This window comes from Topomyia yanbarensis, chromosome 1 (genome assembly GCF_030247195.1).
Source record: "Topomyia yanbarensis strain Yona2022 chromosome 1, ASM3024719v1, whole genome shotgun sequence".
Taxonomy (NCBI): domain Eukaryota; kingdom Metazoa; phylum Arthropoda; class Insecta; order Diptera; family Culicidae; genus Topomyia; species Topomyia yanbarensis.
In genome coordinates this window covers 166,691,002-166,714,076 of record NC_080670.1, presented here as the reverse complement: position 1 = coordinate 166,714,076, position 23,075 = coordinate 166,691,002, and the positions used below count along the sequence as shown (strand labels likewise).

Below are 23,075 nucleotides of genomic sequence, written 5' to 3'. Positions count from 1 at the left end.
CCCTACATGCTCTTTTAAACACGTTTTCATAAAGGAATCAAGTGTCCCCAAATTAGGGATCGAGTCTCCACTAATCTAAGAATTTTCCATTTTTTTGTTGTTTTCCAGAAATGCTCATAGCTGTAAGCTCATTCCATGTATTTTTTTTAATGATTATTAGTCATCCCTAGAAACAGTATAAAACTACAAAAAAATACATAGTTTTTTATCATTCCACGGAGTTGGACTGAAAAATAAAAAAGGGGTCCATAATGATTTGCATCTTTTTACAACAACCTTCGCAGGGTGTTTTATCCTTCTTGACGCTACTCGTTCCTATTTATCTGTTGGCTGGTGTCGAGAGTTCCTCAGTGGCGGTATTTCTCCCGATACCAATGTACGTTTTCGTGAGGCATTTAGCTGAAAGGCTGACCTTTCCGGCGGATAGATATTAGCTGCTGTTGGTAGCTTGCTGAGCGAGCTTTGTCGTGTAATTGGTCTACTTACAACTGTTACTATTACTATCGGAACTGGTCGAGACGTGAACCGATCCGGAGATGGTGACAAATTTGGATTACATCCCTTTACAACATCTATCGCTGGGTTTCGTCAACATTTTGTTTCTAGAGTAACCGAACTCAAATGACATTTTATGGGTCAAAACGCTCGGTATCGGCAGGCTCTACGGATGAAGGCGGAAAGGGGAACCGAACCGCACGGATCAATCAGGCAACAGGAGTTAGCACTCGCAAGGACCATCATCTTCCGAAGCATCCGAAGAAAAGAATATCTCTATGAAGTAGGTTCTCTTTCTCGCTCAAGTTCGTGGTCGACGGAAACTTATGAGCTTTAGCTAGAGCAAACCAGTTCAGAAAACTATCACCGCTCATGAACGAGTCCGGAGTGATACGTTCTGACACCCGGATTTCCGAAGCTAATTTGGAGTTACTATTCGTTCGAATCGCTTTCGAGCGAATCTTGCGTTCGTCGTAAACGAGAATAAGGGTGATATGCTAGAACAATTATTTTCCGGAAAACGTGTAAACATTCGAGTAATAATACATACGTCATAAATCAGCTTCACACTTAATTTCACAAAGTGTATGACCATTGTATCCAAGTTTGTACACAAGGTCCGTATACCGATTGCTGGAAGTCTGCTGGCCGATCGTAGTACCGACTAGCGGCAAGTTATTCTTTACAGTTGTCATTTATAAACATTGAAAACTTGGCTTGTATGTCAGTCATCAGTGATTAAACGGAACAATCATGTATCCACGGTGTTCGTAAGTATCCAGAGGGTGCGGATCCAATGGATTGTGCAATAGATGGGCTCGTGTCCGAGTCGTGGAAGTTAGAGAAGGACGTGATGGAAGAGTGCGTGTACACTTGAGTTTTTCTACCGAATCTCAGCATTTTTTGTAATTTTTGTCGAGATTTGAACAGCCGAGCACTCGGCAAATTCATATTTCACTGAGACCTCAGTAAAAGCCGCAATTATTTACACGGGAAATATTTCGCTGAAAGACAGTATCAGTATAAATATTTACTGATTAATCGGCTGTGCGATAATTTACCGAGCTCAGTTAAGTATGTGAGGTGGTGGAGCTGACAGCTGGTGAAATCATGTGGCAACTGGTGGTTTAGGTGACGTGACTGGACATAAAGGGTGCGGTTATTCGTACGTGTCCCTCGAATACCAGTCGGGTACATAACGAGAAGATAGAAGGGATCCGTCCAAAAAGTAGATGGTTTAACTGCGAACACTGTGGATTGTTTTGTTTGGGTTGCTAGGGTATCGGAAGAAAATATTAGGTTTTACATCAACCAACATAACCTCACAAAATGAGCCGAATGAATTTCGTTTGACAATTCTCGGTGGTTTGTTTACATGGGAGTTACGTGAGTTCGAATGTAACAGATGAGTACCCGTTGCACTTGCAGTCGCACTCACGCAACGGACAAAGTAAACAAACCACCGAGAGTTGTCAAACATGAACTTCATTCATCATGAGTTCATTCGTGTCATCTTGTAGAACTCAATTAAGCAGTTCATTCCATGAAACGTAGCTGATGAGCTGATTTTTCTTGTTTATATCTTCTGACGTTACCCTGGTGGACGCGGTTAACGATCATTTGATGTAACATTAAACGAATCGGACCAATACAAGATGATCGTCGGATGGGGTTTTCTATTCGCAGGAGCAGCTCAACACCGGTGAATTTCCAAACAAACGTCTTATCGCCTCGGCATGTCGTTGGCCTAGCTGCATTGAATACTTTACGGTGACGTCACAAATGAACTGAGTGTTCATTTTTGACAGTTCGCTTGTACTGTTTACATGGACTTAGAAAAATTCTTTACGATTTGCTTCGAGCGAATCTAGTCGTCCACAAATTTTTCTAAGTCCATGTAAACAGTACAAGCGAACTGTCAAGAAAAGTGAGGTTAGCTGATTCAGTAAAGAACCTAATAAAAGGTAACGATTAGTTCGGTCATTCGGTCATACCAGTGGGAAATTCAGTAGGAATAGTGACCAATGAAAGGTACAAATGAGTGACGATATATGTGAATTATGTTTAACTTTTAGTGCTTTTTACGCTGCGAGAATCCGAAAATTCCGCCAGTAAGATACATTAATGACTTTCGTAGCTGCTCAAATCATCCTAGTAAAGCTAGCCGGTTAATGAGCAGTAATCTGGCTGGCATCCGAAAGGGTACATTAAGGCTTCAGTTCGCAGAATCAACGACTAATAGGTGTTCTGTAACTCAGTAAAATCCATACGGAGAACGGTTCAAAACTCTGGCTGGCTTCCGCTAGAATTTCTGCTCAAAATTGTCAAAGCCAAGGAAGTGACCGGGCGATTCAGCCTCGTATAGGTCTACGCTGCAGCGCTGCACAGAAGAATGAGCCAGATCCTGAAGAGCTAGTTCCAGAGTTGAGTGCTGTTGTACGAGACGAACGAAGGGCAGGAGTCAATGCGAGTCGCAGCGGGCTTTCCTCAGGGCTCCATTATCAGTCCAACTCTTTGGAACGAGATGTACGATGGAGACTGGACACTGCGGATGCCCAGAAAATCGTGGATTTTGCGGACGACGTGTCACTAACGGTGATGGATGAGACACCAGATGAAGTGAAGGTGTCGTTGATAAAGGCAGCAGGCGCCATCGAGAGTTGGATGAACGGGGTCAAGCTGCAGATAGCTCACCAGTGCTGTTGGTGAGCAACTACAAAGCGGTTCAGTGGATACCGATCACCGTCGGAAGGCACGTGATTGCATCGAAGCGTGCACTAAAGCAATTGGGAGTGATAAACGACGACCGGTTGAGCTTTAAAAACCACATTGACTACGCCTGCGAAAAGTCGGTCTGTTATCTAGTGGTTTCGTCATCGATACTGCGATATGGGGTTCTTGCCTGGGGTGCGGCGCTGGAAACCAAGCGGAAAGTTGAACAGGTCGTTCCGGCTGGTGGTCGTTCGGATCGCGAGCGCGTAAAGAATTATGTCGTCGGAGGCAATATGCGTTATCGCCGAAATGATCCCCATCTGAATCATCCTGGCAGAGGATACCAAGTGCTACAATCAAAGAAACGTCAGAAACGTGAGGAAGATGATGAGAACTTATTCGATGGCGACGTGGCTGCAGAAATGGACAATACGGTGAAAGAAATGTGAACCTACTGGCTCATTTCAAACCTATCGACGTGTGTAAATAGAAAGCACGCAGAGACGAACTACCACCTGAAACAGCTCCTATCGGGCCACGGCTGCTTCAGAAAGTATCTTCATCGGTTCGGGCACGCAAAATCACCATTGTGACCATTGCGCGACGTGCAGGGAGCTACTTAAAATGGGAGGACCTGACATCAACCCGGAGAATGCAACACACAGAATGACAAGTGAGATAAAGACGTAGAACGCGGTCAAGTGGTGATGCAGATCATGACCGTCTTACAGCGGAAATGATGTGATGAACATCAAACAACGGTTTCTGGAGAGCATCACCCCCAGGGAACTCTTCGCAGGAATACGCTAGATCAACCGTCGAAGACTACTCAAGTAGACTGCAACAGATCATCGAAACGCCAGCGAACTGGACGCCACGCTCCATCTAGAATCGCCGGACGGACCATGGCACCCCACCAGCTGGCCCAATAGCAAAATAGCGAAAACCAAAGATGAATCGGTATTGGGAGAACTTCTTTCACCAGGTACCTCTCCGTCAGCGTAAGCTAGATTCACCGCTGGGGACTAGACTAAGTAAACCGCTACGAGACACCACCAGTCGCAGGTCGTCCGGGCACCACTGAACCGGAAGCTCTGCTTCACCGGAATCGCAGAATTGATCTCGGTACCTAGCTAATTGGCTCTCTCGCCGGAGAACTCTCCGTCGGAGTAGGTCAGGTCCATCGTCGATGACTAGACCGAGTAATTCGCGAACAAGTCGGGCAGTTGAATGGCTCATCAAGGAAGTGCTGCTAAATGGCACGAGAAGAGAACTAAAGGACTTAAAAGAGTTACGTTGCTAAATGGCACCGGACAGCGAGCCAAAGAGCTCAAGCAGCCAAAGAAGAATCGGTATCGGGAAAACTTCCTACGCAGAGGAACTCTCCATCAGCGTACAGTCAGATTCACCACCGAGAACTAGACTGAGTAGACCGCGACGAGACACCACCAGTCGCGTCGGGGCATCAGCGAACCGGACGCCCTACTCCACCGAAATCTCAAAACCGACGGCAGCACCTGGCTGGTTAACTTGATTTCGAACTTCTCTCGCCGGGGAACTCTTCGTAGGACAAGGCAAGGTCCATCGTCGAATGGTATATGACACTCTAGCTTAACGAAATACCTCCAAAAGCGACTTGTGTCCGTGTTGAGGTCCTATAGATGCTGTTTTGCCGAAACATATCATCGCCCAAAATACTCCAAGAATTTGCAGCAAAAAGTTTAAAAAACTCAAAAGTTATGTTAAATTAAGTTAAATTAAGGAAAGCGTGGTCGTAAATGTGTAAAAAATCCTAATGAAAAGGGTTAAGGCAACGATGTTAGCAATTGAGTTGAGATAGGAAAATCAAGGATCATGTCGAAAGATAACTATTGTGTTACAGTTTAGATAGTTTGAAGAATGCTAGTAACTCTTGTTAGATTTCGATCAACACTTACGTTTCAAATTTCAGCGATATAAATCGGTATTAGCTCTAACAAGAACAAACAATTTACAACACCTGATATAATTATTCCGATACTGGTTAAAAGATATGCTATATTTCCGCACCACCAAGGAGTATCAGACTAATTTTCCGCTCGTGATACAGCAAACATCCCCAACGCTAGCGGCTGATGGAATTCAAATTGTAAATTATCACCATACACACCTTCAAACTGTGTCAATACTGGATTCCGGTCGCCACCTCCTGTGCAAATTGTATTTAGCCAGCGAACCGGAAACACGCACGAACACCGGAGGCGGAAGCTGAATTAACCTTTCGCTTCCTGCTCTTCTAGTGGTGGGAGAGGGAGAAAGTATACACCTCTACCCGTCCGTCGTTTCCCCGTACACGTGAGCTTATACGATCCGAGCGAGCAAGGGTATGACATACGCTGGGGTCGTGATCCGTCGTCGTCGTCGCCATCGTCGTCATCGTCTGGTGTTCCGACATTCTTTTTTGTGTACCAATTTCATATTCATAATAGATGGTAAATTGATTTGCAATATGTGATCAAAGTTGTTCGCTGTCGTCGTCGTCGTCGGTACATTGGGAAAAAGGGGAAAACAGCCTTTGCCGCGTGGAAGACGTTGCCGTGCGTCGAGGGAGTTACCGGTATGTCCCTTTCCCCGTTATCAACACTTGGCTTGGTTTGGCATGGGATAACACGGATCGAATGTCTCTGCCGAGCGGCTTATGGCTTTGTGACATAGGGGAGGAATTTCAAATTTTTTGATTAAGTGCTTGTGTATTGACACGAAGTTCAGAGACTAGATTGAATTTAAACTGTTCGCTGGCTGATCCCTTAGTCCCGTGGGAAATTGATAGGGGGATAGATCGATTGAGGAGAGTGGTGCTAAAGGGAGGGGATATGAGCTGCGCTGAAATACAAGGTCAAGTGCTTCCGTATCAAGTCTAGAAGGGGTTCCAGCAAACTGTATGTATTATGCTGGTTTAAGGTTATGTTTCGGCAGCTCAGTTTTGTTTTGGTTGAAGACGCTGAATTTCTGAATAAAGAATTGACTTCTCAGTGTTTTGCGTATAGTTTACGATAACTGACAATGATCTCTTTCGGGAAGGATTGCTAAAGATTTTGCATGATTTTGTTCCTATTGACATAACTCGTGTTCGATTGGAATGATATTGACAGACAAATGGTAACAAAACAATCTAAATCAATAAATCGAAAGTATGTAATTTTATACAAATAAATATGCCGGAATTCCTGTCTTCCAAATTATCTTTTTCGATTTTTATAGCTAAATTGTAGGTAGTACTGTAAAAATCGGTTGACAAGTTTACACCAAAATGTGTTTGACACAAGACACATTCATACAAAAAATCGGCAGCGCAAGCCACCCCACAACAAAGAATCTCAGCTTACGAACACGAAACATACGTTCTCACATAATTATCACTCTTTTGCAGGCATTTTCCGCCACTCGTCAACACTTATCATATATGAGTAATTATAATTGAATAAATTATCATCCACCGCTTTTCCCGAGGGAGCAAATGAGTGAAATGACTGACGATGACGATGACGGCGCGGTATCACAAAAGATCCAATCCAACCCCGGGCTGAAACAAGAACCTTCTGTCGGTGAAGGGTTCTTCAAGAGGACTATTTACGACATCTCCTAGCAGTAGCTGAACAGCTTCCAGTACCGTCAGTCAGGTTTTCACGCCTTCAACACACAGGACAAAACACTCCCCGGCAGTAACCACCATCCGACGCCATTCCGAAGATGAATGATAATGAGCGATAATGTATTTCAAAGTATAGGAAATGAGCAATTTATTCACGCGTCAGCGGCGCATTAAGAAGGAGAGTTTCCCTCCCGGAGCCAGCGTTTCCCCGTCCGACTGTTCCGATGACACATTTATCAACCATCAACTTCTGCTGGTTGCTTATGAATTCTCATAGCGACGGCAAGGAGCGAAATTTGCGCCGAGGCAAACACTTGGCTAAATTATTCAAGTGTCACACATTAAGGAAGACATTAAATTGCCATTGCCGATGATTGTAAGGACTATCGTTTAGTTCTGAATGAATTCCTAATTTCGCTATTCAAGAATGATTATTTACTAGTAAGCTACGTTTGCAGCAAAATGTTTCTTTGATAGCACTTGATGAACTTCAGTGTATAGTTTAGTTGATTATTTCAGAAACTGTTGGCGATATTTTCTGATAACTTTTAAATACTCGAGCTACTGGTTTTGCAATGAAGTGGTAATTAGGGTGGGGCAAAATGACCGTTTTTTCAGCACAGCACTTTTTTGGTTCCATTTGGGGTCCCAAACAACTGTGCAAAATTTGGGGTCGATTGGATTTGACCCGGCGTAGCGCATTGCGTTTGAAATTTGTATGGAAATTAGTATGGGAAAACCTACTTTTTTGCGTTTTCAATTTTACAGACTACAATTCTTCCTGCAGTATACCAACAATTAGATAGAAGTGTAGTCCAGGATATGCTGAACAACTTTGCCTAAGGATGCATGGTACTAGAAAATCTCTACAACAAGTTATACCTGTTCAAAGTTCGATAGATCGAATTAATTGCCAAAAATCATTTTTTTTGCCAACACTGCGGGTGTACCAATGATATTTCATATCGCATACCGAAATAACGTAATATACTTTAGATTTACCACATTGGTATGTTTGGATGAATTATTCAAAAGCCTTAGCTCAATTTTATGGGCATAGGTAGTTTCGCAATAGGGTGTAGTGAGGGGAGAGGGAGGGGGAGACTTTTAAATATGGAAATTTGAACTGAAATAACTGAAATCTTATCCAGTTGGAATGTTCAGATATATTATTTTGCAACATTTTCACAATCCACAAGAGCCCCAGTTCAACAGCAATTTTTGCTTCAGGTGATCGAACAACATCGAAAAGAGCATCCTATCAAATCATAGTGCGTGTTAAACTAAAATATAATCAATGCATTCCTCTGACATATCAACTCGACATCAGTTGATTCAGTCTGCAACTTTACTTCCATTGATATAAAGTCAATGCAGAGGGATACAGTATGTTTCGTTTCATCATTACTATTATGCATAGGATATTGTGCAAATGTTTTAAAATAATTCATCTGAACATTTCAACTCGACAAGATTTCAGTTATTTTCAGTTAGAATTTCTATATGCTCAAGCTCCTTCCCCCTCACTACACCCTATTGCGAAACTACCTATGCCCATAAAATTGAGCTAAGGCTTTTAAATAATTCATCCAAACATACCAATGTGGTAAATCTAAAGAATATGATGTTATTTCGGTATGCTATATGAAATATCATTGGTACACCCGCAGTGTTGGCAAAAAAAATGATTTTTGGCAATTAATTCGGTCTATCGAACTTTGAACAGCTATAACTTGTTATAGAGACTTTCTAGCACCATACATCCTTCGGCAAAGTTGTTCAGCATATCCTGGACTACACTTCTATCTAATTGTTGGTATACTGCAGAAAGAATTGTAGTCTGTAAAATTGAAAATGCAAAAAAGTAGGTTTTCCCATACTAATTTCCATACAAATTTCAAGCGCAATGCGCTACGCCGGGTCAAATCCAATCGACCCCAAATTTTGCACAGTTGTTTGGGACCCCAAATGGAACCAAAAAAGTGCTGTGCTCGGTTGATTAGGTTATGATTACGTTTTTCCATATAACAATGCCCCACCCTAGTGGTAATAATCAGATCTTAACTAATTCTTAAAATAGTCTTCGCTTATAAACCGAAAAAGTTCGTCCAATTTAAATCTATAGCAAAATCAGATAACTCTTAAACTGTCAACATGTAAGCGAATACAAGGTTAAAAATTTCTCTTTGAAATCACATCCTTATCTATAGCACCGCTGTATCTACCGATTAACTGTAGAACTTTCCGGCTATACAGCAGAGGCAGCTCGCCAAAATATTCCCAACTCACCACAGGATCAGCCGATGAGTATTGATTAATAACGGAGTCAACCATTGCCAATACTCGTCATGTATACCACAGTTACAGATCACCCGCCAAATCATCAGCTTCCGGGCGATTTTCCAGCGAAAACAAAATTGTAGAACTTTTGCAAGGTGTGAAATATTTTTCAATATTAAGAGCTATAGTAGTCAAGGAAGAGCAAGGAGTTCAAAAAAGAAAGTTTAGAAAAGCGTGGAATAGGGTTATATGAGCAAGCTTAGAGTTTTCCGAAGACTTAACCTTTTGTCTTCTACCGCAGGAGTGAGGATATTTTGGTGTTAAATACGAATTACCTGAGTCTGTGGCATGTTATTCTTTTTATTAGTTATTTTCGATCTAGTCAAAAGTTCCAGGCGTTGGTCATATATCCGATGGTTTCATCTACAGGATTGGATCAAAACGTGATTTTGATTTCTTCTTAAGTTCAGAAATCCTTCGCCCATAGTAACATTTATTTTTATAACGTTTGTATTCGTAAAAAATGCACTCTTGGAATTTACAGTTCCGTTTAACAGCACAAGTGAAAAAAAACCCACGCCCTTACATATTGTTACCTCTAATCTACGAACTGGAACCTCTACGAATAGGGCTTAGCTACTAGGTTTCAGGGCTATCTTCCGACAAGCCAAGCCTGCTTCGAGTTATGCGTGCTTCTAGAGGAACAGCTTGGTAGAATACCGAACTTGTTCGACTCAAAAAGTTATGTAGAAGAGCTTGAACTCGCTGACACAGGGACGCATAGGAGGCATTTAAGTTGACTCGCAAAGCATACAGTAATGCCCTTGGATCTTCTGAAGTGGTTGGAAAAGCCTCTGCACAAATGTCTCAAGTCTCAACGAGACCAGTGGATTAAATAAGTTTCTTTCGAAATCGAAAGACTTTCATGCCAGTTCGATTGGAACTGGTAATAGTGCATACTCGTCTGACGAAGATGTAAATGTAAAGTTCATTCCCAAAGATGACTACGTCACATATGAAAAGGAAAAGAGCTTGAAACCGATCAGTCTGACCTCGTTCCTTCTCAAATCAGAGGAACGTTTAATCGACCACTTCATTCGGGATGTTAGCCTGGGCGAGCACCCGCGGCAAGCAATGCAAACTGGCATATCGGCGAGAGAAGAGGTAGTGACCACTTTCGAATTCATTTTGGAGGCAGCACGTAGCAGTCATAGAGTACCTTCATATATCACGCACTGGATACGCGCAATGCTTAGCAACCGGCATCCGTGCTCATCGTTAAGACAAGTAGAGACAAGGAAACTATGTGTCTGGGGGTGTCCTCAAGGTGGTGTGCTGTCACCACTTCTGTGGAATCTTTTCGCCGATTCACAGTGTATCCAAATAGGCAAAAACGTGATAACATTTATTTTGACTACGAAAAAACCATTTTTGAGCTATAGTGTCTTCAACAAAGTTTGTGCATATAGAGTTTTAGAGTCGTTTTTTGGCTATATGTTTTTGCATGCACGAGACAGCATTCGACAAAGGGTTATCCCTTCATTTGATAGAGTTTTCTTTATAGATTCGTTTGAATATGCCATGCGAAGTGATCAAGGCACGTGTAATCGACCTTCACGGATTTGAGCCAAATTTGCAGGAATTGTTCATCTAGGGCCAATATATAAAAACCCAAATTTTTGTATCAATTGAACCACCCCTCGGGTCATGGGAGCACCCCCCGTGTTGGCAAATTGCCAAAACCCTTGATTTTCTTTTAATCATATCTTCGGTTCTATTTACTCTAGAATCAAACCACAAGATGGCTTTTGAAGAAATTTTTTCAAGGAATCTAGAAAAAATATTATTTTTTGCCGGCAGTGCTGCCAACTATGCGATTTTTTCAGTTAAATATTTAAAGTTAATGTTTCTCTCAATACATATATTTTAAATTTGAAAATTTTAATGCCATCGCCTGAGATACACCGTTTTGAATAGAAAAATCCGCCATTTCCCATATAAAATCGCAAGCGCACAACACTAAAAAACCAACTTGCGTATTCTGAGTTCAAACATAATTTTTCGTGAAGTAGACGAGAGTTGATGAAAAACTACGTTTTTTTTTGGTTTGCTTCTAGCAGATCAGGGTCGATTTTTATGACCGTTTGAAGATTTTCTCAATTTTGGCTAATAAAAATGGATTTTTATATGAGAAAATGGGAGTTTTTCCCTTCAAAACGGGATATCTCAGGATGCGCTCATATTATATTGAGATGATAGTTGTTTTTTTTATGTGAAAATTCCAGAGGAACGCGATGGCATTAAAATTTTCAAAATTAAAATATATGTATTGAGAGAAAAATTACCTTTAAATATTTAACTGAAAAAATCGCAAAGTTGGCAGCACTGCCGGCAAAAAACAATATTTTTTTCTAAACTCCTTGAACAATTTTCTTCAAAAGCCAATTTGATTCTAGAGTAAATAGAACCGGAGATATGATCAAAAGAAAATCAAAGGTTTTGGCAATTTGCCAAAACGGGGGATGCTCCCATGACCCGAGGGGTGGTTCAATTGACACAAAAATTTGGGTTTTTTTTTATATTGCCCCCCCCCCCCCTCCAAATTTGCTTCAAATCACCTTCACGGATTTCAAGTTTCCATCTTTTTTTATCACTTCGCGTGGAATGACCCATATACCTTTGTCTGCGGAAATTTGTGGATTGACGATAACTCCACAGATATAAGAGACAAAAACAAACTTGCACCACAAAAATGTGTATTTTCTTATACCGGAGAAAATTTAAGAACATTTTGAAATTCTAAAAAATTAACAAAGAAGGTAATTTGAAAAAAGTGATTTTCCGGGGTTCCTAACCCAATACAATATCTTTGGGAGTGAAGAACAATTTCGTATTGTCTCGGTTCGCTGTGTCGTTATTTTCTCTATCACTGTCTCAATCCTTCCCATCAGAAAATGAAGAAAAAAATCGCGGCAAGGTACACATCTCCAATCAACATGCGGAACGTGCCATTTAAGCCAGTCGCTACTGATTCCTGATTCCTGCCCCTTTAATTCCTGAGGTAAAGGGACCCCCTGAACCGGTATAAACAGCTGTCCAGTACGGCAGGGTTCAAAAATGCTTCCTAGTATTACGGAACAATTTCTACTCCATGCCACCCCGAGACTCTTTTCTAATTGTGAGCCAAAATATATGGAGAATAAAGACGATCTCCGATTGAATCGGGTACCGAAGCTGATGTCCAAGTACCGTCGAAAAATGCAAAATAATCTGAGTACATCCTAAAAAGTTATTTGTTTTTATGTCCGGTCTGACTGAGTGGGGTGAATTTTCTAGCACACTATATTCGGTGGTGGGAGTTCGAACTCAGGTGAGCTGCGTATAGTGTAACGGACTTACCAACTTCGCTCTAGTCTTCCCAGACGATGAATTATCTGACTTTCATAGTTGGAAGATGTCAATTGGCAATTAAGAGCCAACATCACGAAGAAGGAATGTTGGAGTAGGGTAGGTTAAACGCCCATTATTGAAACGTTGTCCAGTGTAGCAGAAATTTCATCGCGCATACTTCATAATGTGTACCCATAAACGAAGTGCACTCCTTTTTACAATTCCTGCAATATTTGCTACAGTTTACACATGTTCATTTCAGTGCCCGTAGCCAGGGGCTAATTTGTTGAACGCTATCAGCACTGAATGTCACGATAGAACTCGATAAAGGAGACTTCCGTGAGCACAATGTCCGTTTTCACTTTCAGCAAATGTTTCACATTATCTTATGCGTCTTATGGGAAAAGGCCGGAAACCAATAGCCTCCGTATTTGGCTGGAGCACCACTTTTTGCTTCTGCGACTCACTCATCTCGACAGATCATCACAGCAAGAAAGAAAGTAATAGTTTCATTCGTTTTCGAGCTCTCCATCGAGACAGAGGTTGTTTTTTCTAGTCCGTAGTGCTGTGTGAGGCGATAAAGAATAGAATAGTGTTAATCCGCATTCAAGGTTATTTTGCCAGTTCGGTTCGGTCCTCAGTCTTTTGTTCGCGTGTGAGGATTAAACAATAGCCAGCTATATAAGCTGGATCGGTTCGTCGTTGGACACCAGTTTAAAGCTAAGTGGTTTTTGTCTTTTGTAACACATTTATTGCTTTCTTCCGTCTGCGCGGGCGCTGACCCCGTGCGTTGACGTTTTCTATGGTTCCCTCTCCGGATGGTCAAATGGAAGTTGAATCGGGTTCAACTTCTAAGGCTCCCCCCCGGCCCAAATGCTATCCAGAACTCTCAACTGGTCCATTTGTGGTCTTCTTTCGGCCCAAGACTAAATCACTGAATCTTCTTCAGATTTCTAGAGACCTGACGGAACGGTTCTCGGCTGTGACCGAAATTTCAAAGGTCCGCTCGGACAAGATAAGGGTGTTGCTAGCCAACTCAAAGCAGGCAAACGATATTGCTTGCTGTGAGCACTTTACGCGGGATTATAACGTGTATATTCCGGCGGTAAGAGTACAATCCGAAGGCGTCGTAACCGATGAGAGTTTGACGTGCGAGGATCTGTTGAAGTACGGGGTTGGCCGATTCAGAGACCGCTTACTTCAGCCAGTTAAAATACTTGAGTGCAAACGTTTGCACTCAGTAGTAGTTGCGGGGGATGGTTCAAAAACATACCCCCAATCAAACTCTTATCGGGTTACCTTCGCTGGTACTGCTTTGCCAAATTTCGTCCTCTTGCACAAGGTTCGTCTGCCTGTGCGTCTGTTTGTGCCGCGGGTCATGAATTGCACAAAGTGTAAACAACTGGGTCACACAGCCACCCATTGTAGCAATAAGGCCCGCTGTGGAAAATGCGGGGAGAATCATCTAGATGATTCGTGCAGTAAGCAAGCCGAAAAGTGTCCTTACTGTGCGGAGAGTCTGCATGATATCTCGGCATGTCCCGCGTACAAACTACGCGGGGATAAACTGAAACGTTCCCTTGCGGGACGATCCAAACATTCTTTCGCAGAAATGTTAAAGAATGCTACGCCACCATCCTCAGCAAACATCTATACTCACTTGCCTCCTGACGAGGGCGAGGCTGATAACCCACAAGAGGGAACATCTACTAGGGTGCCTAGAATTTATAGGAAGAGGAGAAACATTTCCTCTCGTAAAGTTCCTTGTAAAGGCCAGAAGGTGTCCCTTGAGGGGGCTCCGAAAGTCACATCTATTGGAAGTGTTGCAACCAAACCGAAGCAATTAGCTCCTGGTCTCGGAGGATTAAGCTCAGAGAAGGAGTTCCCAGCACTTCCAGGAACATCAAAAATCCCAAGTGTTCCTTTGTTTCAGTTCGAGAGTAATCACAGCACTGGAATTATAAAACTCTCGGACATAGTGGAGTGGATAATAAAAACTTTCAATATTACTGATCCTATTAAAAGTCTTATGTTAGCTTTTCTCCCTACAGTGAGAACATTTTTGAAGCAGTTGACTGCTAAATGGCCCCTCCTCTCAGCGATTGTATCCTTCGATGGCTAACTCATCGAACGAGGTCACGGATTTGATCACTGTTCTACAGTGGAATTGCAGAAGTATCATCCCGAAAATCGATTCCTTCAAAATTTTAATAAATAATTTGAGTTGCGATGCATTTGCATTATGTGAAACTTGGTTAACTTCCGACATCGATCTCAACTTCCACGACTTTAATATTATTCGCCTGGATCGAGACACCCCCTATGGAGGAGTGCTTTTGGGGATCAAAAAGTGCTATTCCTTCTACAGAATTAACCTTCCCTCGATAACAGGTATTGAAGTTGTCGCTTGTCAAGTAACAACCAAAGGCAAAAGCCTTTGCATAGCTTCCATATATATTCCCCCCAACACCGCGGTTGGGCACCGACGGCTACAAGACATCTTAGAATCCCTGCCAGCACCGCGACTAGTTTTAGGAGACTTTAACTCTCACGGTACAGCATGGGGTTGCCTCTATGATGATAACCGGTCTTCCTTGATTCAGGATCTTTGCGATAACTTCAATTTGACAATTTTAAACACGGGTGAAATGACACGGATTCCTGCTCCTCCAGCGCGCCCGAGCGCCTTAGACTTGTCCCTTTGCTCAACATCGCTGCAGTTAAATTGCACGTGGAAGGTAATTCCTGATCCCCACGGCAGCGACCATCTGCCGATTGTAGTCTCAATCAATAACGGTTCAAGGCCATTGAAATCAATCAATATTTCGTATGACCTCACACGAAATATCGATTGGAAGAGCTATGCTGCCGCGATATCCGACAACATCGAATCTACCCAAGAACTTCCTCCGGAGGAAGAGTACAGCTTTTTGGCTGGCTTGATTCTCGACAGCGCGAATCAAGCTCAGACTAGGCCAGTACCCGGCGCGAACATACAAAAACGTTCTCCCAATCCCTGGTGGGATAAAGAGTGCTCAGACGTGTACGCAGAGAAGGCCGCCGCGTTTAAGACCTTCCGGAACGACGGGTTACCCGCCAGTTTTCGACAGTACGCGACGTTAGACAAGCGAATGAAGAGTTTGATGAAAGCCAAAAAACGCGGTTATTGGCGCCGGTTCGTCGACGGATTAACGAGAGAAACATCGATGAGCACTCTTTGGGGAACAGCCCGACGTATGCGAAATCGAAACAGTACTAATGAGAGCGTGGAATATTCAAACCGTTGGATATTCGATTTCGCCAAGAAGGTTTGTCCGGATTCCGCCCCGGCACAGAAGATTTACCGCGCCGCGTCTCCTCACGATAGCGCGAACGAAACACCTTTTTCGATGGTGGAGTTCTCACTTGCTCTCTTGTCGTGTAACAATAAAGCTCCGGGGCCAGACAGAATCAAATTCAACTTGTTGAAGAATCTGCCTGACTCTGCCAAGAGACGCTTGTTGAACTTATTTAATAAGTTTCTCGAGGCTAACATTGTCCCACTCGATTGGAGACAAGTGAAGATCATCGCCATCCAAAAACCAGGAAAACCAGCCTCCGACCACAATTCGTACCGTCCGATCGCAATGCTATCCTGTATCCGGAAGTTGTTCGAGAAAATGATCCTATCCCGCCTCGACAATTGGGTCGAAGCAAATGGCTTATTGTCAGATACACAATTTGGTTTTCGCAAAGGCAAAGGGACGAACGATTGTCTTGCGTTGCTCTCAACTGAAATTCAAATGGCCTATGCTAGCAAAGAGCAGATGGCATCAGTGTTCCTAGATATTAAGGGGGCTTTTGATTCAGTTTCGATCAACATTCTTTCAGAGAAGCTGCACCAGCATGGTCTTTCAGCGACTTTAAACAACTTTTTACTAAACTTGTTGTCGGAAAAGCACATGCATTTTTCGCATGGTGACTTATCGACATCACGATTTAGCTACATGGGCCTTCCCCAGGGCTCATGTCTAAGCCCCCTGTTATACAATTTCTATGTCAACGACATTGATGAATGTCTTGACAATTCCTGCACGTTAAGGCAACTTGCAGACGATGGCGTGGTGTCTGTTACGGGACCCAAAGCTGTCGATCTACAAGGACCATTACAGAATACCTTGGACAATTTGTCTGCTTGGGCTATTAAGCTGGGTATCGAGTTCTCCACGGAGAAAACTGAGCTAGTCGTATTTTCAAGAAAGCGTGAACCAGCACAACTACAGCTTCTATTAATGGGTCAAACTATCGCTCAGGTCTTCACAGTAAAATATCTAGGGGTCTGGTTCGACTCGAAAGGTACTTGGGGATGCCATATTCGGTATCTGAAACAGAAATGCCAGCAAAGGATCAACTTTCTTCGTACAATAACCGGAACATGGTGGGGTGCCCACCCAGGAGACCTAATTAGGTTGTATCAAACAACGATACTGTCGGTAATGGAATACGGATGCTTCTGCTTTCGCTCCGCCGCGAACATACATTTCATCAAACTCGAAAGAATTCAGTATCGTTGTTTGCGTATCGCCTTAGGGTGCATGCAGTCGACCCATACGATGAGTCTCGAAGTGCTGTCGGGCGTTCTCCCGTTGAAAAATCGATTTTGGGAACTCTCATATCGATTGCTCATTCGATGCGATATCTTGAACCCGGTCGTGATTGAAAATTTCGAAAGGCTTGTTGAGCTCAATTCTCAGACCCGTTTCATGTCCCTGTACTTTGACTACATGGCGCAGAATATTAACCCTTCTTCTTACAATCCCAACCGTGTGCATTTCATAAATACTTCTGAATCTACTGTTTTCTTCGACACATCCATGAAAGACGAGATTAGTGGAATTCCGGACCACATACGCCCACAAGTGGTTCCAAACATTTTTTTTTAATAAATTCCGAGAAGTCGACTGTTCTAAGATGTTTTATACTGACGGATCAAAACTCGAAGGATCCACTGGCTTCGGTATTTTCAATCAAAAGTTCACCGCCTCCTACAAACTCAGTGACCCTGCTTCAGTTTACGCCGCAGAACTAGCTGCCATTCAGTATACCCTTGGAGTCATTGAAACATTACCCGCAGGCCATTACTTCATCGTTTCGGATAGCCTCAGTTCCATTGACGCTATTCGCTCGATGAAATATGGAAAGCACTCCTCGTATTTTTTGGGGAAAATACGGGAGCTACTGAGTGCTTTATCTGACAACTCTTTCCAGATTACCTTGGTATGGGTCCCTTCTCATTGCTCCATTCCGGGCAATGAGAAGGCAGACTCCTTAGCTAAGGTGGGTGCCTTAGAAGGAGACGTTTACGAAAGACCAATTAGCTTCAGCGAATTTTTCAGTATTACTCATCAGAGAACCCTCGAAAGTTGGCAAACTTCGTGGAGCAGTGGAGAGCTGGGAAGGTGGCTACATTCGATAATCCCTAAGGTATCGACGAAACCTTGGTTCAAGGGGATGGATGTGGGTCGTGACTTCATTCGTGTGATGTCCCGACTCATGGCAAACCATTACACGCTGGATGCACATCTCCGGCGTATTGGGCTCGTGGATGGTGGTATCTGCGCTTGTGGCGACGGCTATCACGACATCGAGCACATTGTCTGGACGTGCACCGAGTACAGTTCCGCTAGGTCTCGGCTAATGGATACCCTGCGGGCCCGAGGAAGACCAACCAACGTCCCGGTTCGAGATGTGCTGGCAAGCCGCGATGTCCTCTATATGTCCCTTATATACACCTTTGTGAAAACCATCAATATACAAGTTTAACTGCCCCTTCTTATTTTCCTTATCATTCTCAGAACCCTCTTCCACCTGTATCAAAGCATCTGTATCGAATGAGCCAACAAACACGGGACCTACGGCACGAACATAACACGCTTAACTCGAAATGTAGCCGATCCACATCTGAGCCGTACTACGAAATCGTCTGGAAAAACCCCTGCCATCTTGAGGAGGACCACCCGGCGTCCCAGTACATGATTCCCCTGATGAAGGCCACCCGAGTTTGTAATCCATCCGTTGATCTCACGATGCCTGAAACTGAAATAATTTTCTCTCCCTGTCATCTTTGTCTACCCTCCCTCCCCTGGCTCTTATACCCAGAAGTAACACCCCTACCCCCCCCCCCCCCCCCCAATATCATCACGAAGCATTTAGCTCTTCTTGTCTCTTCTAGTTTTAACTATTATATTATATAATCTCGTTGAAAATGCCCAACTCTACTACACACAAAAATAACTATAATTACGAATCTTTACAAAATTCAATCATGCCCTCTAGTTATTCCTAGTTTTAAGTTAGTCGTAAAAAATTGTCCCCCTTAGTTAAACATTATTTGCTCCAATAATCTCACTGATAAAAATGTCAAACCATATTGCCACAAAAACTAAATGACCCCCCTAATCTTACGAAAATAATATTATCCCCTTGTGTAGATATATAAGATAGCTATAAAATCGCATTGGTTTCATTTAAAAAAAAATCATTATGTAATCCCCTAGTTTTAAGCAATTTAAAATGTAAAACAAAACAAAATTGGCACCTTTAAGCTAACGCAACGTGCCTTATCAAATAAACGATTTGAATAAAAAAAAAAAAAAGTAATAGTTTCTTTTGTACTTCCGACGAGTCACACAATATGAAAGGAACTGTTTTTGTCATTCTCAGCATGCTGAGTTGGTATAGTGACCGGTATTGTTGGTGGTTCGAAATAGCAAATTTTTCTCAATATTCTCACAATAAATTGTTCAATCCAAACAAGATACGAATTTGTGAAGAGTCACCGAAAACATGCTTCTTCTTAAATTTATTTCTGAAAAATTTCTGAAAAAGTTTTATATTACGACGGACGTTTTGTGCATTCGTTATAGAGACCGCTTCGGAGAGACGTAAAAAGTGAACTTGTTCATTTTAAGAAATAATAACAGTATCTCTATTCAACAAATAGGTGTTTCGAAGACAGCTATTATCATGTTCACTATTCGATATTAGGAGCGTTGATTACCTTACGGTAAGTTTGTTTAATTTTTTTTAAAACGAAATATAAAAAGGATTTATCAACAGTCGAAATATGAAAGATACCTCCAGCGCATATCCTCAAAATCACGCCTATTTGCCCTGAATAATTTAATCAAATCTAGAGTAAGGCTATGGTTGAGACGTGTAGCCACTTTCACAAGGGCATTTTTAACTTCTTTTCGATATTTTCCGAGCATTTGTCTTCATGACGGCTTTAAATTGTTTTGATAGGGCGGAGTGTAGAGCAAAAACAACATTATTCGTTCTATGCCAGTCTAAGACTTACCGGGTACAGTAAAACTTGCCAAATCCGGCCAAAAAGTATCGACTCTTCATAAGATCTCTCGTTTGGAGTCTTCCAACTGGATTTGTCCGTTGGCAGATCCAGATGAGACAAAAATAATTAATATTTTGCCACATCCGCAGATCGCTTGCCAAACAAGGTTTTCTAGATAGAGGTCCGTTGCCTTTCAAACTTTGTATACGTGTTGTACCAAAAATTTCGTTATTGTTGTTAAATATAAATTGAAACATGAATCGAAATGTTGGATTGACATTTGAATTGATTCAATAGCTATACAGTGCCTCATTTCCTGCCGCTGTGATGCTATTTAAACATCTTGATTCCATGAGATACGGTGCAATGTGTTACTCCGAGCTGCTATCGATCTAATATTACATACACACTAAGAAATTATGAACGATTGAGTGCTACTATTCTTTGAAATATAGTGTATAGAATGTTCTCATATTCATCCTAGGTGCGGGGCCCCCAAAATCTCGGGGCCCTTGGCCCAGTGTGCCCAAGCGGAAATACGGTACTGCGACTTCCAACTCCGAAGAATGCCACACCCGCTTGTTCAATAAACATTTATCTTCGCTAAGTTTTTTTCGGGATCGAAACGCTCGTCTTTTCTTCCTCTGAATTCGGTTCAGTCAATATCTTTAGTTTGATTTCAACCCTAAGTGCGGTTCCCCTAAAATCTCGGAGCCCCTCACCACAGCTCCGTGTGCCTATGCGGGAAGACGATACTACATCCGGGTACGCACACGGGCTGAAGATACATACAGAGTAAAACGAGTCAACGTTAGTCATGATGTGTGAAGAGAAAGAGACAAATGGTTCCACGAAGCTGTGTGTACGTACACTGTGTACGCATTTGGAGTTCGACTTTGTATGTACACGAGCTCAAATTCAAAGTAGCATGTTCGAGTTTGAACACAAAGTGTGTGTTTGAAACAGGCACAGAACAAGAAAGCCCATGGTGCTCGACGCTGATTAGGGAAATCTGAAAAATATTTAAATACGCGTTAAACAAAGTTACTCTTTCGTTATTAGCTGAGCTAGATTCAAACAATTGGCCTTCAATCTAAGCACCCAGCGTGGCACACTGCCGAGCTGAGACGGTTTACAGCGACTAAAAGAGCCGCTCTGAAGAAGTACTCCAAGTTTGGGGGCTACGTGCTGCGACAACACTACGTTCATGTTAACCAAGTCTATAAAAAGACATCGAAGCGTTGCAATGCCGATTACTTGCGAAACGTGCAACGTAAGTTGAAGTCCGAACCTAAAACATTCTGGAAGTATGTAAACGAGCAACGAAAGGAATCCAGGTTGCCTTCAACGATGAGCTATGGAGGACGTATGAGCTCTAGTTTACAGGAGATTTGCCAACTATTCTCTGAAAAGTTCGCGAGTGTGTTCTCCAACGAGAAACTGACACCGACCCAGGTTTCACGCGCGGCCCTTAATGTACCTCAATCATACCAGTCTTTGAACTCTATCAATATCGACAATAATATGGTATAACTGGCGATTGGCAAAATGAAGGCTGCAACTTCGGCAGGCCCAGATGGTATACCAACTATTGTTCTAAAAATATGCTCTGCCGGTCTAATTGAACCACTTTGTCATCTGTTTCAATTGTTGCTAACAACCGGAGTATTTCCCGAACTCTGGAAATCCTCCTTCATGTTTCCAGTTCACAAAAAAGGTGATAAAAAGGTAGTTGACAACTACCGTGGTATTACAACGCTAAGCGCAGTTCCTAAGCTGTTTGAAATGGCTCCAGCCACTGCAAACAGTACATCTCCGAGACTTAGCATGAATTTATGCCGAAACGTTCACCATATACGAATCTTCGGTCGTTCACAACATATGTTACAGATGCCATGTCGGACGGCCTTCAAACTGACGTTATCTACACGGACCTTTCAGCTGCTTTTGACAAGATTAATCACGCTATTGCAGTGGCAAAGTTGGATAGACTTGGCTTTGGTACTAATATTCTCCGTTGGATGCAATCGTATCTCAGTGATCGTCATCTAGCAGTCAAGATAGGTGATTGTGTATCCGAAGAGTTCTTTGCTTCATCTGGTATTCCGCAAGGCAGCCATCCCGGTCCTTTTTTCTTCTGTATTTCAACGACGTCAACTTTTGTTTAGAAGAACCACGGTTGTCTTTCGCCGACGACCTCAAGTTATACCAAAGAATGCGGAATACTGATGATGTAGCTTTCCTTCAACGCCAACTGGTAACCTTTGCGGAATGGTGCGAGTTCAATCGAATGACCCTAAACCCCAAGAAATGTACGGTCATTACGTTCTCGAGGAAAAAACACCAATTCAATTCGATAACTGTCTAGCTGAATGAACGATTGACAAAGCGAATTGTGTCAAAGATCTCGGAGTTTTTCTCGATGAACAGCTGACGTTTAAACAGCATATCAGCTATATTGTCGCAAAGGCATCACGCTGTTTGGGGTTCATAATGAGAATATCTAAGCACTTTTCAGATATTTACGGCTTGAAATCTCTCTACTGCTCACTCGTTCGATCAACTCTGGAATATTGGTCAGTTGTGTGGAATCCTCATTATCTTAACGGTGTCCATCGAATTGAGACAGTACAGCGCAGATTTGTTCGGTTTGCCCTTCGTCGATTGCCTTGGAGAATCCCTCACCAGCTGCCAAGTTACGAAAGCCGGGGTTTGCTTATTGGACTCGATACATTGCAAGTGCGGCGGGAGCTATTCCGTGCTATGACGATTTCGGATATTTTGCAAGATCGAATTGACTGCCCCGAGCTTCTCAGTGCGATAAATATGAACGTTCGCCCTCGCGCCCTTCGCATTAATTTATTCCTCTGATTACCTCTTCGCGGGACTAACTATGGAGTAAACGGTGCCATAATTGGTTTGCAGCGGACCTTCAACAGAGTGTCATCCGAGTTCGATCTTCACATTCCACGTAGCAGATTACAATTTGACTTCTTAAATAGATTAAAAAATTATCATTAGGACCACACTGTGTCTGTTGATATCAATTATAAATAAATAAATAAACAATTCTACACAACAAATAAGAGGAACAAAGTTGTTAGTTTTATGTGACATTTCTTGTGTGAAAAAAGATATCTGATTACTATAGAAGTAAAGTGTAGATTTTTCGAAAAAAGAAGGCGTTCTTTTATTCCAAAGAACTCACGATAATTACCAATTAGCAAAATAAAGCAA

At 42.5% G+C, this 23,075-nt stretch overlaps 1 protein-coding gene across 4 annotated transcripts in view; it reads right to left on the bottom strand.

Annotated features, from left to right (window-relative positions):
• The window catches only part of LOC131680480 (segmentation protein Runt), a 167,214-nt gene that overhangs the window by 48,734 nt on the left and 95,405 nt on the right, over positions 1–23,075 (bottom strand). The gene's annotated exons all lie outside the window — the stretch shown is intronic.